General features: G+C 33.5%; 1 protein-coding gene across 7 annotated transcripts in view; it reads left to right on the top strand.

The window, feature by feature from the left end:
* The window catches only part of LOC143249507 (small conductance calcium-activated potassium channel protein 2-like), a 234,467-nt gene that overhangs the window by 54,436 nt on the left and 159,102 nt on the right, over positions 1–20,929 (top strand). The gene's annotated exons all lie outside the window — the stretch shown is intronic.

Below are 20,929 nucleotides of genomic sequence, written 5' to 3'. Positions count from 1 at the left end.
GTCACACGAAATAAAATAACCTGGATTGATTGTTGCAATTAAAACATCTACCTTTGACACTAGATCGTGTTTAGTAGTGTGTAGCAGCTAGTCTTGGATCTTATCATAATCTGATAAACTAGCCACTAGGCAACTCATGGTCAACGTTTGGAAGGGTATTATAAGGTATTTTATGAACTAACAAGTCGGATATCATGTTAAGGTTATTGAAAGTATCCATAATGAAGTGGTTTATCCAGAGTTGATAATATGCATTAATTAATAAAATGTTCTTTATGAAATAAGTTATTGGATTGAATATCATAATTTCAATGAAAAGATTACGCTCGTCATTTTCCCGATAAATGTCATTGTCGCATTACCCTCCCTCTCAAAACGTATTTAGCCTGATGACCTATCCCAACAAAATGCACACGGCTTGGTTTGAACAGTTATTTTTTCTGTTTGAAATTTGTATCCTTAGGGTGACAGTGTCAGGCAAGTAGAACATCACTCTTCTAACATGACCACTTTAAACAGTTCAGTAGCAGTGCGCATGCACATACAGAACGTAGCCAGGTGGTAGTCAATCAAATGTTTTCATACAAAAACAGCGACTTTGTCAGTCATTCCTGTCGTGACTGTTTCTGTGAAACATTCAGTAATTTGAGATTCGCTATGAATGTTCACATTCTGATCCATTCTTTCATTTTAAATCGGATTTGTTACGTATCCTAATCTAGTTGTTCGCATTCCTGTTTATGAGCAAATCATACTTGTGTGAGAAAAGCATTACATCACTCACTTACCGCTATGGGTTACCATACAGCTAGCGAGGATAGCCGGAGTAGCTTATCTGATAGTAAATACCAGATTGAAACTGTAACATTTTCCAGACGTCTTCCTTAATACGCCCACTGTTCGTGTTGCACATTGTAAGGTTATATCTTCACACGCAAAAACATCTAACAAATGTTTAGTTAATACAGAAGCTTACATTGTCTTCACAATGTCACGTACATATGTATAAACTGTAAAGTTTGTTGGTAGCAAGTTCTGTACGGCTAATCTTAAGCATATTTCTACTTCAATGGTTACATGGTTGTTTGTCTTTTCATACTCTCACTCCCATAGTAGCACAGCGGAACGTCTGCGGTCTCATAACGCTACAGACCGGGTTTCGATATCCGTCGTGGGCAGATAGCACATTGTGTAGCTTTCTACTTTGTAACTTCAAACAAACAGTCTTTTTTTAACACTATCTGCTTATACTCACTTACATAGCCAATTTATTTTTTTTATTTTCAACAGTTTGTTTACACTTAACTACATAGCTAATTTCCACTATTATTTTTATTCAGGTTAATGTTGATATTACGCTTTTGTGATTTCTGGCAGGCTTTAACAATCATAAAACAAGAATAATAGGATTGGTAAAGCTGGCAGATATGACAGTGATGTAGGGGGTTTACCGTAAAGCTTTACCTTAGACTTATAAATTATTCTGACATTAACATCAGTAACCACAACTATTATTATCACCGTACTTAAAGAGATTAGTAACAGACGTTAATAAGCAAAAGGAAGACAATCTTATACATGTTACGTATTATAATTTACCCCAGACGAGTCTCCAATTTATCATGTTACGTATTACGATTTCAAATAGCCGGAAATTTTAATTTTAATATAGAAATTAATTGAATGTTGATACGTATCAAATTTATATTTGCCAACAAGTTTGATTCACACAATTTTACCTCTTAACACAAATATATTTTAATATACAAACAACAATACAATTTATAATAACTGTTATTACAAATAATAATTTATATACAAATGTTTTAACATCTATGTTTATTTCAGTTTAATATGTATTTAAAAATGCATGTAACTTATGTTGTTAAACGTATATTGCGAAAATCCCACCTATTCTATAAATTTGTAGAAGATTCTTGAGTGCAAGAATCAACAACGTATGATGTGTATGTGTAAAATACTAGTTATTGCCACTATTATTGCCAACTGAAATTTCGAGAACCTCGCCTAATACTTATAAAAGATAACTGTCGCATCAGACAGAGACAGTATAATGTTGTTGGTTTGGCATAGTTAGAACACTATAAACCTCAGAATCTATAACTGTGATAAACGCTTATTAATCGAAGAACTACGTATATTTCACCAGGAACGTTTATAGATTTCGAACACGATAAACCATTTATCTCAGTGAATTAACTTTAGACATTTGTATATCTACGTGGAAATTAGTTATTTTTGGCGGAAAAACTCGCGTGTAAAGAAGCTAGCTAGCTTCCCGTCAAAAAAGTATACCTGTGTATCAACATAGAATTAATTCGCTCATCGTGAACCGTCGCGTCGATAAAGGATTTAGTTCCAGACCAGATAGAAGACTTAGTATTGTTTGCAAGTTTGTAAAACATTTATATATAAATCATTATGTACAATAACCGTTATTATAAATTGTATTGTTGTTTGTTTATTAAAATATATGGATTTAAAAAGAAATATGTGTATATCAATCGTGTTGGCAAATATTATTAATATGATACATTTGGACATTCAATTAACTTCTGAATTAAAATTAAAATTTCAGTATATTTCAAATTATAATATCTAACATAATAAGTTCGAGACTTGTTAGAGATAGGTTGAAATATGTAACACTGAACCACGAACACTTACTTAACATGACACAAGGATGAGGCTATTGTAGCTACATTCGGGGGGAAGTGCTAGTCTATCAAGGCCCTAAACATAAATATCTTTGAAACCCTCGTTCACTCGTAAATAGATAATAATTACAGTATTTCTTCAGATAAAACATATGCCAAGTTATTTCTGCTCACTCATTAGTATCTTCCTCATATTGTGTACATTGCGCGTACATAGGAATTTAGCAACAAATCAGCTCACGTGCATAGCATGGGAAGTGTGTTACTGCTCTAGGTTTTAAAACGTCGGTAATTTGATGAATGATGCACTTTTAGATAGTTTACTTTTAAAACATTTTTTTTTTCAAATGAGTGTTATACTAAATCAAACAAAAATAAAGGTTTTGGGAAAAAAATCGTGTGAATCTGGAGTCCTTTGAAGTGTTCAAGATCCTAAGCAATTGTTTAGTATTTCTTATGCTTAGCAGTCACTCTGTCTGAATTGAGCATAAATTGTAAATGTTGTAGTTCGCAGCTGTCATAAATATGACACATGAAATTCACTCTTAACGAATATATCATAGAGAACTAGCCACTGTTCCGAACGTAATAAGGTATCACCACAGTCTGTAAATCCTAAAAACACAACGTTGTAAGAATAAATAATGAACATATCACATTATGTTTTATTCTCATCAGGAAGTCGCAGAGTAACATGTACAAATCGTAGATTACCAAAATCCATTTAATCTAATCCAGAATGCGAATAAAAACAAATAAGCGAAATTAAAGAAGATACCAGAAGTTTGTTTAACTGGGTCACCTAGCAGCACAGCGATATGTCTACAGACTTACAACGCTGGAAACCGGGTTTCGATACCCGTGGTTGGCAGAGCACAGATAACCTATTGTGTAGCTTTGTGCTTAACTTCAAATAAACAAACGAATCGTTTAATTATAAATTTGTTTTTAATTTGAAATGCTCTTGCTACAGGATGTGTAAAGTTACTTATAACAAAAATTTAAAGTAATTTACATTCCTTGCAGAACTTTAAAGGAAAAAGTTTCAGACGATCTTAGAAGCCCAGCAAATTTAATTTGAATCTTATAACTTGAAGGTCATAGTATCAACATTTTATTCACAGTTAACTATGTTTTCTCGTTGGTTACTAAACATCTCATCACATGTTGGTTAGACTATCTGGCATTAATTTTACTGTAACTGACATTTTGTTCTACATTGTTTTATTATCTTTCCACTATAACTTATCTAATATTCACTTCTGTGTTCTCCTTATTCTTTATCTATGTTACTTCTCCTGTAACATTTACATCTTTTATTAACCCCTCTTGTTATGGTCAAAATAATTTCATTAATATATGAAATAGTTGATTACTAAAACAGTAAACACTTACGTATAAATAAAATTCCAAAAAAAAAACAATTGGCAGTTTTTGTTTTATTTCTAAAGTTCGTGAGATCTCAAGAAGACAAACTAAAAATGAACCAACCTTTATTTCGGTTGTCGTAAAAACTGGAATCTTCATCGATTAATGGGAAAACGATGACGATATGGAAATCCGTACGTTAAACCACGTGATAAGTAGGCTTTTAGTAAGGATAAAAATCTATAGTTATAAAAGTAAAAAAAAAAAGTTTTTTTTTGTCTAAAAACTACTACGTAGTCTTTAGACCAACTTTAGTCAAACTTGGTAGGATAATACATTGGACCGTGGGGCATGCCATAGGGTGGTTAGTTACCGGTATCACCTACCCTGGGCTACGCTTACAGCAAAACTATGCTTGTTGTAGAAAATAACCTCAGTCTTGGACCCGTTTTTAGTTGTAAAATTTTAAAATCCTTTCATTAAAATTCTCAATTATTCACATTTTTTGCCAGTAAAAATGGCAACCAAAGCACAGTCAAACCCATAAATTGGCATAACTACAGAAATGCCAACCATTACGATTTGAGCGTAATCATTACGAATTTGGTGTATACATTACGACTATACGCTCATACAGACAAATATAACGAGTTATTGCAACTTCCAAATTATTATATATTATATAGGCCCATACAATAAAGTGATAAATTGTTCTTCCAGGGCTTGGAAGGGGTGAAAAGAAAATTTCTAGTGAGATACAAATAAATTTTGATAATAAATAAAAGACATAGTCCAAATGGCTACTTGCGATAATCATGTTTATGCTTGAAATAATAAAAAAATATTTGTATCTCCGACGTCTACCAATAGTTTGAGTGCGGTGCTTCTCCATACTGGGTACGTAGGGGAATCCATAGTTACGTCATCAGTGCTTGTTTCACAAGCTGGTTTCTGTAATACCATTGTTCCATGGTATTCTTCTGTTTCTCTTGATATTTCACTTATTACACTCATTGATTGGGTTTATCAACTCATACAACATATTTTGACATGTCCATAGCAGGTTGCCATATACAGTGTTTTTTCACCCAAAATGCATCATCTGACTAAGTTTCCAGCTGCTCAAAACTACCATCTTTTGAAGATCTTTAAGGCTGATATTTGGACATCTCCCAATGCATTCCTAACTTTCTCTCTGCACAACTGTGTCTTTCTTGGGCAAGTATCATCATTCTCCTGTGGCAGTTCTACATACGTTTGCTTAGGTTAAGCTGATGCATTATTTTTATCTTTTTTGTTGATATATATTTTTTAGGATCCCACCAGGTGATATGTGTTGCCTGGTCAAGCGTGCTGAATTTCATGTCTTACCACTAAATCTGTATGCTTACTATAGAAATGGATTATTTCTGTAAGGCCATATATGTGTGTGTGTGTGTGTGTGTGTATATATATATATATATATTCTCTTAAAAAAAAAAAGAAACGCAAAAGGCAAAATATTATCTCCGACGTCTACCAATAGTTTGAGTGCGGTGCTTCTCCATGCTGGGACGTGGGGGAATCTAGTTACGTCATCTGTGTTGTCAGCCAATCAGCGCTTGCGTACTTCTCGTTTTTTAACCGGCATAGAAACACCAATGCGATAGTTCACAAGTTGGAAAAAAAGAGGCCTCGTTCACCAGATTGTCTTGTTTCTGGCAAATCTAAAAGGACTAAAACTGTAAATAAAAATTTAGGAAAGCGTATAGTGCAAACTATTCGGTCATTGCATCAAAAGTCAGTGATAGTCATGCGTTTTGTATAGTTTGCCACATCGATTTTTCTGTGGCGCATGGCGGGATAAACAATTGTTCCAGACATACAAAATCGGCATCTCACCAACAAAAGGCTGAGGCGAAGACAAAAACGATGCAGATAACGACATTTATGAGTAAGAATTCAGAATATGAAACCATAAATACAGAAGTGATGTTCACGCAATTCGTCATTGCTCATAATTTACCCCTAGCTGTAGCCGATCATGTAGGACATCTATTCAGAAAAATGTTCCCAGACTCTGATATAGCGAAAAAATATGGTTGTGCTAAAACCAAAACTACAACCATTGTACAAATGTTGGGTTGTGAAGATGACAAAATGATTTCAAGCATACTTACTAACAGTGTTTACAGTTTAGCCACAGATGGATCCACAGACATGGATGACTCAAAACTGTATCCAGTGGTTGTACGATATCGATACGGGCTCTGTCTACAATCATTACGCTCAGTCATTTGAAATAGTTGGCATCTCTGTAACTACATCTGAAAACCTTTTGATTTTCACAGTCAATTATATTTTGAATATTCATGAGTAGGATTACCAAGAAATCTCTTATTTTGGCCTAGGAAGAATATAATATGAGGTCTATAAAAAACATTTAGAGTATTAATAAAAATTGAATCTGTAGGGGGAGATTAGTGAAACTAATAAAGTAAAGTAAAATAAAGTAAGTTACTTCCAACACAGTTTCTATAATAAAGCAGCTGTAAGTTATGTGGGAAGTAAATTATGCATATAAATACAAATTGATTTAATTTAGTAGTTTAATCTTTATGCCCCCTGGATGTAGGAAGGGTTACCAGATTGTAAGCTTATTATTAACATTCATTGCAAGAGACTAAAATAGCAAACAAATGAGCAAAGGTTTTACTGTTTCGTCTTCTAAAAATAAATATAAAGTTCAGTCTATGATTTTATTCATTATTAACACCGTGGGCAAGACTAGGCTTCATGTTGTTGTTTATTCTGAAAGTACAGCCTTTCCCAGCGTTAGTGATGTGGGATAGAATTCCTCTAAACCGGTATAAACCAGTGACAAATGTTGAATCATGTATCTCAGGACGGTTTGTATGGGTATTAACACTTTTACCAAAATAAAGCAGAGAACAACGTTTCGACCTTCGTAGGTTATCTTCAGGTTAACATTGTTCTCTGCTTTGTTTTGGTAAAAGTATTAATATCTATACTAGCCGTCCTGAGACACATTTTTTACTTCAAGTAGGTTTCCCGTCATCACGAAGTGCTTGATAGATTGGGTTCCATTTTAAACGTTAAAATGGAATACGTTAAACATCTTGTATGCTGAATGATCGAGAAATAAAAAGATTAATATACCAAAGCTACAGGTTTACACATCCCATATAAAAATATAGGACTTTGTTGCGGTTTCAGTGGCTTAGTCTGAGGGTGACAGACTACAGAAAGTTCATTGAGTGGCTTTGTGCTTAACAACAAACATATAAGCACTGGTGTGAGTTAAAACACAAAAAAGAACGAAGACACCACAACATACCTCTAACGTTTCCTCTTCTGTCGACACAATAAACTGACTTAAAGTATTCTCTAGCTGTTTCGATATATTTTTTCAGGTTAAAAGAAAGACAGCTTGTTATATCACTGTTTCTTATCTTGGTACTATGTGAAGAAGTGAACAACTGAAGTAAAGTCTATGAGCGAAAAAGAAATTCGCTTGTTCTGTAGGTATAATGTATGCGCACTTCAGACCATGACATCAGTCACTTCGTGAAACATGAGGCTTGTCTGGGATTGTGCGTGTTCTAGTTTTTAAATTTCAAACAGTGATTGTTTTTGTTTTGTTTCACAAGGAAATGTTTTCCAAGCTGTTTCTGTAAATGTTTTTGAATACTAAACTATTTCTGTGCACTTTAACTTGAAAAACATACGGTATAATAGAAACAATATATAGGCAATAGCAAAATGAGAATTTAACTCATCATGTGTGAGTGTGTGAAACAATAAAGTGAAAATGTCTTAAAATGTAATCCCAAAACCCGAGTACAAGACATGACAAGCAAAACAAAATGGCAGAGACCTAAATAATCATTTCAAGTTCCAATGTCGTCGGTGAAGGGAAGATACCGTTAGTTCAAAGCTTGGGTTGCTGAACGAAATTAGGTCGTTTATGTATCTAATAGTAAAACAATACGGATCCAAATGTTTGTACATAATACGTATTTATAAAAATACAACTATATAACTACGTGTATGTGTTCATGTACCACGTGTGTATGTATAACCAGTCGCTGTGTATAGGGTGTTGCAAACATAACTAGACACTGTTGGAGACTTCTGACAAAATATGTTTCGACAACTAATCTATAGTGTCGTGAACATGTAGTGATAGTCAACTTTTCAAGTTACCTTGCTGTGTGTTTTCTTTGTCAAATATCAGCTATCCTGTCTTAAAGTTGTTGTTTTTTAAACAAGTATTGCATGCTATTATTATAATAACTATGCATTGTAGTTCTTTTAACACGTCAGTATTAGTTCCAGTAATCCAATAATCGCGTAGGCGAGAAAATAACAAAATATAAAATAGAAATAAAGTAATGGTGAAAAACTCAACAAATGAAAACAACTGAACTGATAAAACACAAACAGGCCTTCATCAGGTTTTTAGTGTGTGTTCTTCTTGCAACAAATCCATATTTGGCTATCTGCTGTGTCCACCGAAGGAAATCGAACCCATGTTTTTAACATTGCAAATTCGAAAACTTACTATTGTTTAGTGCGAATAAAGCTGTTAATAGAAAAGCGAGGTTGAAAGAACAAGTAAAACGTGGCTCGAAGGCTCGAGAACAAGTTCCTAAGCTACCAAAGAACTGAGGGAAGTTACATAAAAATAAATAAACAATAATAAATATAAAAAAATCATTAATTTAAATATAGTAAACAAACTAAAAAAAGAAAAAAAGTTAAATATGAATACAGACGACAATATTTAGAAATAACTGAACAAATACATCAGATAATATTGTTTAAAGACATACAACAATAAAAGGTATATTAACTTAATAATGTGAAAAATATAAAGATAACAGCTGGTGACTAAAGTGAATGGGTTAGAGAGGAATAAGATTGTGAACCTTGAACAAAGAAGTTGTAGACATAGTCTTCCCATTTACGTCATACGTTTAAGTCTCTTCCATACTTCCAATCCTTAGACTGCGCAGACTCTACAGTGAACAAATCGATTACGAGTCAATATCTAAATATGTCAAAGATTTCTTTATCAGTCGCTCATACCCAAAGTCTTTTACTAAAAAACTCCTCCCAATGTACCCATTCTGTAATCCGACAGGACACCCTAAAACCTAAACCTGAGTCTACTAACTCTCAAATATGACTTTTATTTTTTACTTACCGTCCTAATACTTCTAAAGTTGCCCAGGTCATCAAATAAAACGTCACTATCCTCACTAACGACTTCATAACTTTCAAAATAAAACACAAGTTAATTAAATAAAACACTAGTTAATTAAGACACGATAAAATGCAAAAAAACAACAACAGCAAAAACATTTTATTGCACAGTTTCATTCAGAAATCTACCTCTAATAATGTAAGCCCGGGCACAGTGTGTTTCACAGAAAAAAATGCATTGCCTTCCAATATGTTAATACCACAACATCCATATCTGGCCCTTATGGAAAATTTCAAATACAGTAGTCATTCACTTGCATTTCAACAATCTTCATATCCTGTGTGGGGTGTAGAAAATGTAGCGTGCTATATGTTGATCAAACTCATCATCCTTTAGGGGATTGTTCACTTGAACATTTTTCTTATATAAAAAATAATGACGCTACAAAACCCACGGGTGGATACTTTAATAAGCCTTTACATTGCATGTCCGATTTCTCCATAGTTGGATTCACATTTGGTTCATCTATTGTACAGGGAACTCCTGGAAAAACGTTTCAGTTTTTGATTAGACACTGTCAATCCATTTTGAATGAAGGAAGAGTTCTCTTTCCTTTAACGATCCTTTCCATTTCCCTGTCCAACACTTTATCTATACTTTCTCACACTGACAACATGTTTGCACAACCTTTTGGTTCAATGTATGCACTCTTTTCCTCTCTAACCCGGTAACATTAGTAAGCCATTGTTGTTACCTTTATATTCATTTCCTTTGTCAGTTGTTCTTCACATTATTAAGTTCATATACCTTTTATTGATGTATGTCTTTAAACAATATTACCCGATGCACTTGTTCAGTTATTTCCTTACATTGTTGCCTGTATTCATGTTCTGCTTTTTTCTTTTTTGATTTAGTTTATTTACTGTGATTTACTATATTCATACCAAATATTTATTTATTTTTATGTTATTTCTGTTAGAACTTCAGTAGCTTAGGAACTTCCCACTGGTTCTTTCAACCACACCCTTCTATTAACAGTTTCATTTTTACTGGAAACCTGATGAAGGGCTTTCGCACGAAACGTCGTTTTCGTGGTTTGTCAAGATATTTTAAGTTGGCGAGTTTTTCATCATTACTGTATGTTATTTCAAGTCGATATAGTAGAGATTGTGTTTTAGATTCAAAATATATATTCAATCAGTGCTTGAAGTGGCGTGTTTGCCTGTCAGTTCTATAACAAACCTGTAAATATTAATAATAAGATAAAAATGTATATTAGAACGGCTGGTATGGATATTACAAGTGAATGTTAGGTTACTAATTAATATATGTATAAACCTAAGTGATAACCTAACATCCAATTGTAACGCCCCTTACAGTCCCGTACCCGTTTACACTCTCGTCCCTAAGACATGTGTCCGGCAACGGTCACTTGCAAACTCTCTCTTTCTTAATCTGAAGATGATCTAGGAAGGTCGAAACATTGTTTTGTGCTTATCAGTAAAAGTGTTAATATCCATACTAGACGTTCTAAGATACATTTTTATATCGATTGGGTTTCTCGTCATTAAGATATGGGAATAATTTAATACTTCCCAAAGATAAAAATTAGTCTCTGTTTTCTTTGCTACTTCCTAAGTAAAAATAATTATGGTCACGTAGCTGATTTTTTTCGTGAAATTAATAGCCTATTTTTCCGTATTAATTAAAGCTCGTAATTTTATAAAATGAATATCTAAACAGGACGTTACCAATCATGGTTTATGTTTTTATCAATGTTACTCATTGAGAATGATCATTTGTGAAATGTAAGTTTAAATTGAAAGTTAATAATTATTTTTATGTTACACTTATGATAATACAAAAATTACTTTGGTAAAATGACAATTTTTCTCACTCAGTTGATTTTTATGCAACTCATGCTTTTGTTGGATTAGTTATGTGACTTGAAGATCAAATTCTTGATCTTGGTCATTCAGCCTGTGATATATGTGGTCTCACGCAGTCTTGTCTCATTTTTCTCTCTAAATTGAATCACGAAGCCTAAAGTGTTTCAAACTGTCGTGAGTAGTGGCAAGACCCCAAATAAGATAGATGGGTGTTTCATTGGTATGGAATGCAACTTGACAGATGAAGTTTAACCATTCACAACAGGCTATCGGGGATACAAGTGCGTCAAAGTGGATCCGCTTTTAAATCAATGATCCGGTTGAACGAACATATAAACAACGTAGACCAACATGAAACATAATCAGACAGTAGAGCCTGAATTTCTGTAACCTTTGAATACTTGCCTGCGTTTTTCTTTTTAGAAATTATCAACACTGAAAATACGAATAGCCATAGTAATGATAGAAACGTTACCCGACTTTAAAGGTATGATCAAATATGGATTCCGAAGCACGCAAGTGAACAAATTTGAAAGTGGCTGTGATGTGGAAGCTGCGATTGGAGTTTTGTGATGTGGGTTGCTTTCATAGTTTAGTTTGGAAGCAGTGGAACGGATTTACTGTTGCGTATTTATTTTAATATCTATGTTTTTCAGTTTAATATATATTTAGACATGAGTGTAACTTGTATTGTTTAATGTGTATTACGAAAGTCCCGCCTGTTATCTAAATTTGTAGAAAATTCTAGCGTGTCAGAATCAATGTTGTATATATCTACGTAATGCCAGTGTTGTTGGGCCAACTGAATTTTCAAGAATCTTGTCTAATGAATATTAAAGTTAGCCTTCGCAACATGCGGGGAGACAGTATAATATTGTTGGGTCGCTATAGTCAGTATACTATAAGCTTCGAAAGCTACAATTTGATTGTATGAAGATAATAATGAAAAAAAATTACTTTAGATAGTTCTATAATGTCTAATTCGGCTAAGAACGTTCAGAAAAGAAAAACTTTATTCCCCAAGGATATTGTATACACATTAGTTCATAGATTTACTAAGACTATTCATGGCATGCTCTGATACTTCTGGCAGAGTAGCGTAGTTATGAATTAGTTTGTAATTTTCTTTCCTTGAAACATACGCTGCTGTTTGTTTTCGAAACATTGATAGTTTCATCTTAAGGAAACATTTACAAAATAACATGTCGAGACTATTTTTTATAGATGCTTTCTTGGGAGTAACATACAAAACAATATTATTCAAAATATAGTAGTTCCTCGCAAAACCCCAGGTTCCTTTGAGTAATATGCTAGATGCGAATGATCGAAGTGTATGAGCTGGTGAAATAAAATAACAGATAAGGCACAAAATTGACTAATACATAAACACGATTGTTTTGATTGTGCTGTTATACAAAGATATAAAGGAGGCCGCAAACGTTATAATGATAGTGTTGAATAATACTACAACTTAAAATAGTTCTGTTAGCTGGCGTAGGGAGAAATACAAGGATTTATGCTCATAAATAAGAAAATAGACTTCTCACTGCACAGTTTAAGATAGGACTGTAATAGCTAAGACTATGAAAACAATTTGTTGAATTACAAGCACAGACAATTCACACTATTGCAATTACAATAATATTACAATCGCAACAATAAGTCAGATACAATACTAATTACACACTATATTCTCCTTACAAGCCCAGTGGAGTGAAATCTGAATGCGTTTTCAATCTGCCTATGGTGATCGTGAAAAGAACAGACATCGAGGATTAGTGCCGCCAATTTCAATCAGGAAAAGAGGTTTTTGAGGAACTTGGTGACAATATTTGCAAACATTCTTGTTATAAGCTCCCATCGCAAAGGATTATTTTAATGTAAAATATGATGGTAAGTTCCTATTTTATATGTCAGAGTAGCAGCTTGGCATTTTTATGGTACCTAGGGCGTTTTTCAATTCAGATTATAACGTTCCTGAAAAGTTGTTTTTTGCTATAGTTAACGGATTAACAGTGCTGTTTAGATCTGAGGACATCACTGGAATGACTAATTAAAGAAAGAGTTCAAGGTAGCGAAGATATTAAAGTGGTAAATGGTGCGACGAAACATAACATTTTGGTTGAAGATCAGTATGAAAACTGATGATAGAAGAAAACTGCAGGAGTTTAGAGCATTCACTTGTAACCGTGGCATTGGTTTGAGGTAGTTTCAAGGATAGAAAAGTAGAAGATAAAGATATTGTGAGTTGGGAAGAACTGACTACGGAGACATAATATTAATAAATGTCATTAGTGTTGGAACAAGGTATTTGTGACAAAGTGTGATTTAGGTTTACTTCGCTTGAAGAACCAAAAGTACTCGGAGAAATGCTTTGTGAACTGATAAACGAGAAAAAATGAGCAGCAGAAACACTGGCATATGTTAGCTGTCGAATTGAGTAAGGAAGAGTAAAATAATTTATAATTACAATTAAGTGAGATAATTGGGGTAAGTTTGAAAAGAAAGAGAAAGCTGGACTGATTCTGCGTGTAGAGAAGTATTTAAACTTTTAAAGTCCAAATAGAGATATCAGGGAAGTATCTGAAGTGAAGTTCATCAAGTGTGAGGTAACTAGTGAGTGGTGCTATGTTTATGGTTGATGAAGACAAATTTGCAAAGGTTTTGAGTAAGTGTGTTAAAAGAGCTGGGGTTTATTGTTGACGTGCGTGATTACCGTGCTTTACAAGTTGAAACCATCTGAAAAAATGCTGTACAAATTGCACTACAAATAGTAAGTTTAATGTTCGTGGTTTGAGGGAAAAATTATGGGCTATTGTGTATTTACGCTCTATAAAGCAGTCTACAGCAGACTTGCGTCTGTTTCAGGTGCTAAAATGAATGATCAACAATTGAAGAGATTCAGGAATAGAAATGGTCATATCTATGGCCTTGTTTGTTCTAGTTGTACTGATGGACCTTGGAAGGATAGGGTACCATTAAGAAATATTAAGTGACCCTCTATGTACCTCAGCATAGTGATCTAAATTATCTATGTTAGGAAGCTAAAAGGTATAAGTACTTGACTTATGTTCGGGCTCATTACAATTCATTTGTAATGTTAGGCGACAAAGTAGGCTCAAAATATCAGTTAGAGGCAAAGTTAAGAAACCATATAACCCGAACGGTTTCGAAAGATAGACCATTAAGATATACGTGTAAACATGATGAATAAAAAATTGGGAATTCAAAAACCTACAAATAGGAATAATAAAAAAAGGAAGCAAAGCTGGAGATACTGTAGGCATTATGTACTTAAACAACAATCCCCTACTTTGGTTCTTTAGAATTACATTTAGTGGAGTCAAAATAGGGATTTGTAGTTTGAGTAAATAATGTCTACAGTATCTCTTGTCTTATTGGCTTAGTGTAGCATAGTCAGGTGGTTAAGGCACTCTACTCGTAATCTTAGGGTCGCGGGTTCGAATCCCCGTCACTCCAAACATGCTTGCCCTTTCAGCTGTGGGGGCGTTATAATGTGACAGTCCATCCCATTATTCGTTGGTAAAAGAGGAGCCCAAGAGTTGGCGGTGGATGATGATGACTAGTTGCCTTGCCTGTATCTTTACACTGCTAAATTAGGGACGGCTAGCGACGATAGCCCTCGAGCAGCTCTGCGCGAAATTAAAAAAACAACAAAAAATCAAACTTGTTAACTTACTTTTTATGAGCTCTATTTGCAGATCTTTAATTTTTTTATTTTTCTTGTTTGCCAGCTTTTTTAGAAGCAAAAAATTACTTGCTATGGTAGCTAACTTTATAGACTGTAATGATAATAATATAAACATAGCTAGTAGCTAGCCGACACGGCTCATGATGATTTACTGTATTGGCTATTTACTCTAGCTATTGGCTATTTGATTGCATTGTTTTGAGATGTAAAATGTTAAGATGCAGCTTGTCATGGAGATTTGTTTGAGAATATATAGCGAGCATTTTTAGTTTATGTGTAACTAAATTCTCTATGTGTAATGTTTGTTTGAATTTCAAATTCCTTCTTTTTGGAAACACTACGGTAACAATATATTGCTATTTTTAAACTAAGCGTAAGAGTTACGGAAACCAGAGAATAATAAATTGGTTTGTTTTGTTTGGAAGTTCGTCCAAAGCCACACGAGAATTATCTGCATTAGCTGTCCCTAATTTAACAGTATAAGACAAGAGGAAAGGCAGCTAGTTGCCACCACCCATCCCAATTCTTGGGTTACTCTTTTACCAACGAATAGTGGGATTAACCAGAACTTTATAACACCTACACGACTGAAAGGACGAGCATGTTTGGTGTGATGGAAATTCGATCCCGTGACCCTCATATTGCAAGTCGTGAGCCCTAACCATCTGTCTATGCCGGGTCTATGTATATAATGCATAGCAACGGTTATCTATATATCTAAACTGAGAACAACCCCACTAAGCACGTAAAGAAATTTAACTGTAGAAAAGCAGCCTTTCAAACAGAAACTTATACGTCTAAAACTTCGTTTTAAATAAAACGTCTTGTCTTTTAAAGTAATTATTCTAAAATGAAATTTGATATTATATGTATCGATTTTTTTACTTCTTCATTTCGTATTTAAAATATGTAGAGGTTGACTCCCTGAAGACACTGATTGACAAAGCACTGAGTATCTACACGTGACTGTTTCACCCTGTACTTAAACTTTATAAAGGAACACCAAATGTCCGTAAGAAAACTAACTTCAATGGATAATGATAGCATTGCTTAGACTAGAAATATGATATTGCTTCTTCTATATTATACGTAAGCTAAGTTCTACGGTTGTTGAGTGTTAGGTAAAACAAGTTGTTATTGGTAGAGGAAGGCCTGAATTTAAAATGTTTTAGACCTTAGTCACTAAGCCTTATGTTATCTGCAAAACAGTTTAGAACTATTTGACAGTGTCCTCGATTTAAGTATAACATTTTGAACATATGCAAGTGTGGAGAAACTTTAGAACAAACATATTTCAGGCGATTCTCAAGTTAATAACCAGTTGAAAGATAAATGTTTTGATTTTCATTCATAACAAAACAGCTGTATCTACAAGTTTACCTTGTTTTATAAAAAAAGAACGGGGATATGTTTAGGACACAAATTTAAAGTCTCAAAGCTTTAGAACATAAAGATTCAATAAAAGCCAACCTTCAAAATACCCCATACTTTGATATCTTTTACAATTTGTCATGAGATAGTAACAGAATAACGTTAACCAGAATATTGTTAAATTATTTTTTTATAACTAAAGTTTCGTATGAAGTTGAGAATAGTTATTTGGGCAAATAATATGTAAAATGTTGAAAGTACTTAACCAGTTGTGATAAATTTATATCCGAAATATTTCGTTCAAAATACGCAAGTTATTTAAGAGGAAATAAACTGAAATGGGCGTTAAATAGGATATAATTTAATAGTGTAACTTAAAATTACCAAAGATTGCTTTAAATATTTTAAGCTATATTTGAGCTACAATTACAGCACAGAGGAGTTCGCTTCTTTAAAAAATTAATTCATTTAATATTATAGTTGTATATATTGGTATCAAGACGTAATTTTTACGTAAAATTCGGTATTAACAGGAAAACTTATGGAATAAACTTTCCTCAGTAGTGATGTCTTACTAAATTATTTAAACATTATAAGCTAAAATATCGAAGAAGTAAAAAGTGTGCAATCTTAATAGATTAACCTCGGGAGTGGGTTAATATCTTAGTTACCCCATATCACTGAGTTTCGAGGAAACATAGGTCAAAATATATTATGCAGCAGCAGAGAGCATGGAAACTGCCAACACTAAAGAGCACTGTATTTTTATTATAAAATCGAGTGAATTTTTAGCATAGTTACAATGTCCGTCGTTGTAACCGTTCCAGAGTAAATATTAATTTAAAAGTACATCTTAATTAATCAGTTTCAAGAACTATGTGTAAAGTAGAAATGTCTTATAATCATTCTTTTACGAAAAGGTATCGATTTAATATTAAATAATAAATAACCGCAGCTAAATAAGCCCAGTAAACTGAAAGTTTTCTTTAGGAGTTTATTAGGAATGGGTTAAAATCTATTCATTCGAGGTCATACTGGATATTTATGATATCTTACCCTGATAACACAGAAGTTTTAAGATTTATTTTGAAAAAGAATGCCTACCTTAGGAAATTGTTTTAATTATTTATTTTCTTGAATTATATAAGCAACGGATAGTTAATATTAACTTCTGAATGATAAATGTGCAAGTTACCTGTGTAGACGAGAACTAAAAATCAACCAAGTAATGTGTATCGCTAATTTGGAATAGCACTTTTATATTTTTACTCATAAAGATTAGAATACGTTGTTTCATCATTTGGGCTTCTGTGCTGTTAGCGATATTCTTGGTCTTAATTCTAATATTTCGCGAACTTTATCATGCTTAGGATGCTTAGGTTAGTGCTAGCTTCATGTAATAAACTAAGAATGCAAGATAATATTTATAATGAAAATAAATTTATTAAACATGCTAATCAAAACTGTTTCACGGAAGTAATTTAAAGAAAGAACACACTATGCCTCATTTACGGAACACATACATTAGACTTACTTGATGCACTGTCCCATATTTCATGTTATTTGAAAACTTATTAGCAGTATATTCAGAGCTTTACCCATTTAATCAGTAACGTCGTGTGTCCTATAAAAAAGCCATTAGACGACCTCCACAATATTAACTTGAGTCACTCGACACCTTACGCACACATATAAGCAATTCGTATGAGATATTTGAATATCCTAGCAGTGTTTACCCTCAATATTTGTTTAAACATCCAATGAAAACGTTTTTAACTGTTTCGTATAAAAGCCTTTCAAATTTCTGGAAAGAAACTTATAGCTAGTGTAAGTACTTTATTATTTTAATAACATATATGGTTTTCAAAGTAATGTAACACGAACCAGGGACTTTTTTATGCATAGAAAAGAGTGTGTGTTGTTGTTTGTAGTAAATGAGACAAAATTGCTCGTAAGCGTAAGGATTCCTTTGGTTGCCAAAGGGCATTATCACACGTACTTTAAAAAAATTATATAAATAAAACCAGTTTTCTTCTGCATTTAATCACTTAAAACAATCGGTACTTTTTTAGGAAAATTATGCATAATATTTTATTCTCTTTACACAAGTAAATCAAATTTCAGTATTCCACAATTCTCTGTCTCGGTTTTTACCCATACAAGCAGTTAGCTCTGTACTGTTTTAGAATCGATTCCGCTGAAACAACTTACTTAGAACTAGGGAAACTTTTGGAGCATTTTTTGTTAGAATGTGTGTTTGAATAGCTCGTTTATCTCATGCTAAGACTTACTTTTTCAGTTTATTTTGTTCCAGCTTTAGTCTTGAGAGAAAAAAAAAAAAAGTCAGTTTTAAAAAGATCGATTTATTTATGTGGTTAAAATATTAAAGTAAAATGGCTATACTACTCACAGATTTTAGTGAATACGTAACAAAAAAATTAAGATAAGCTCAGCTAAATTTGGCTTTTAAAAATAATTCTTAAAGTTTTCACTGTGGTAACATTACAGCATTTATATGAAATATTTGTAAATCAGTTTTTTTTTACAAAGATTAGATTAAGATTTGACATTTTCTTAATTATACGCTAATGGTGTTTGGAAGCAAAAATTAAATGTTAGTAATTTTAATTAAGAAAAACATCATCGTAACGACATGTAAGCGTTAAAAAGGTTTAATAAAGCACATGTTAGCAGTAATGCATATTTAGTTTAAAAATGGCAACAAGTAAATTATCCTGATTGACGACACTTTTGTAGTACATAACTGTTTTATCTGAATTGTGATAATTATTTGTGCTTTTTTTTTCATCGCCTAAAGGACCAATGTATAGGGAACGTATATGTGACAACCTGAAATATTGATATGGCATAGAAAATCTTTAACTGTGGCATTATTATTCTAGAGAAACCTTGTTCTGTGGTTTTAAGCTTTAGTTTTATTATACCACTGTAACGTGCTTGTCCTATAGAAACAAGGATACTATAGTTACTGTAAAACAGAGCTACTGCTCTGTGATGTTAAACTTTAGTTTTGTCACACCACTGTGAGAAACGGCAGTTTTGCCAGTAGTATCCTACAAAGTCGGTATGGATTGGTCAAGCCTAAAGGGAGTAAACTTTGTCATATCAGAGAAACATTCTGTTGAGTGTGATGTTTACTTGTTTTTTACTTCGAATCATCTAAATGTTTTGATTCAGCATCTGTGAATTGTGATTATTTTTTAGAATGTGTAAACAATGTGAAACTAAACAACTCTAACATGGCATGTGCTTTTCGGAGTTTCAAGTATTTTACAATTATTCAACATGAAACTGATATATTCGTTTCAGCTAGTAAGCACGTTGTTTTCTCGTGCTCTATGTATTAATTTATTCTGTTTTATTGTTACTGTATATTTCTTACATGCATACAGTGTGTTACCATGCATTTCTTGAATACAGTATAAAATTATGTAACAATTTTGAAAAGTAGAATATATCTACTTTTTAACATTAACGTTTTTTTCTTTATAATAAAAACAGAAATGTTTAAAACTACCATACTTTTTATATACTGTTTTAAAATAGTTATTCATGACTATAGTAGCCAGTATTAGAAAATTCAATGAATATATTACTCAGGAGCGAAAAGGTGGAAACATCTCCGGTTTGTGATACATTGCTGGCCAAAATCTTAAGGCCAATGAACATAAAGAAACAATATGCATTTTGCGTTGTTAGACTCAACTACTTATTTGAGTAGAGCTTCGAAAGATGAAAATAAGAAAAGGGAGAATAAAAATAAAACCTTTTTAGCATTTAATGGGGGAAATGTAAACACTATGAAACCAGCCTAAATACTAGCTGGTCAAAAGTTTAAGACCATACCAAAAAGAAGTCCTAAACAGGTTAGGAAATGCCCAATAAGAGGCTTCAGTAGTGAGTTACACGACCGTCATTGCGAATAACTGCAAACATTTGCTTTGGCATGGTCGATATAAGCGTTTGCAGAAGGCTGGCTGGAATGTTATTCCAAGTGGTGAAGATGGCCTCACGAAGATCATGCACTGTTTGGAATTGACGTCCATTTCTATAGACTTCCCTTGCTATCCACTCCCAAACACTTTCAATGGGGTTCAGTTCGAGCGAACACGCTGGACGGTCCAAAAGAATCACGTTATTCGCCATGAAAAGGTCCTTTGTCCTGCGGGCATTGTGGATTGCAGCTTTGTCCTGCTGAAAGATCCAGTCATTTCCACACAAGCGAGGGCCTTCAGTCAATAAGGGTGCTCTCTCCAACATGCCATTGTAGCCAGCTGCTGTTTGACGCCCCTGTATAACTTGAAGCTCCATTGTTCCATGGAAGGAGAAAGCACCCCAGATCATGATGAAACCTCCTCCACTGTTTCATGTAGAAAATGTCTCTGGTGGGATATCCTTATTGTGCCAGTAACGTTGGAAGCCATCTGGACCATCCAGGTTAATTTGTTTCTCATCAGAGAACGAAACCTTCTTCCACTTTTCTACGTCCCATGTTTAGTGCTTCTCAGCAAAGTTTAACCGAGCTGTTTCGTGGTGTGGAAGAAGACGTGGCCTTTGAAGACGTTTACGGTTTTTTAAAGCCTTTCTCTCGTAGATGCCGTCTTATTGTTCTTGATCTGCATTCTGCGTCCGTAAGGGCCTTAATCTGGTTCGACGATCGGCTTGTGTCTTGTCGGACAAC

The sequence above is a fragment of the Tachypleus tridentatus genome, chromosome 4, assembly GCF_004210375.1.
Source record: "Tachypleus tridentatus isolate NWPU-2018 chromosome 4, ASM421037v1, whole genome shotgun sequence".
Lineage (NCBI taxonomy): Eukaryota > Metazoa > Arthropoda > Merostomata > Xiphosura > Limulidae > Tachypleus > Tachypleus tridentatus.
The sequence above is the reverse complement of the archived record's forward strand: the minus strand, read 5'-3'. Positions and strand labels throughout refer to the sequence as shown.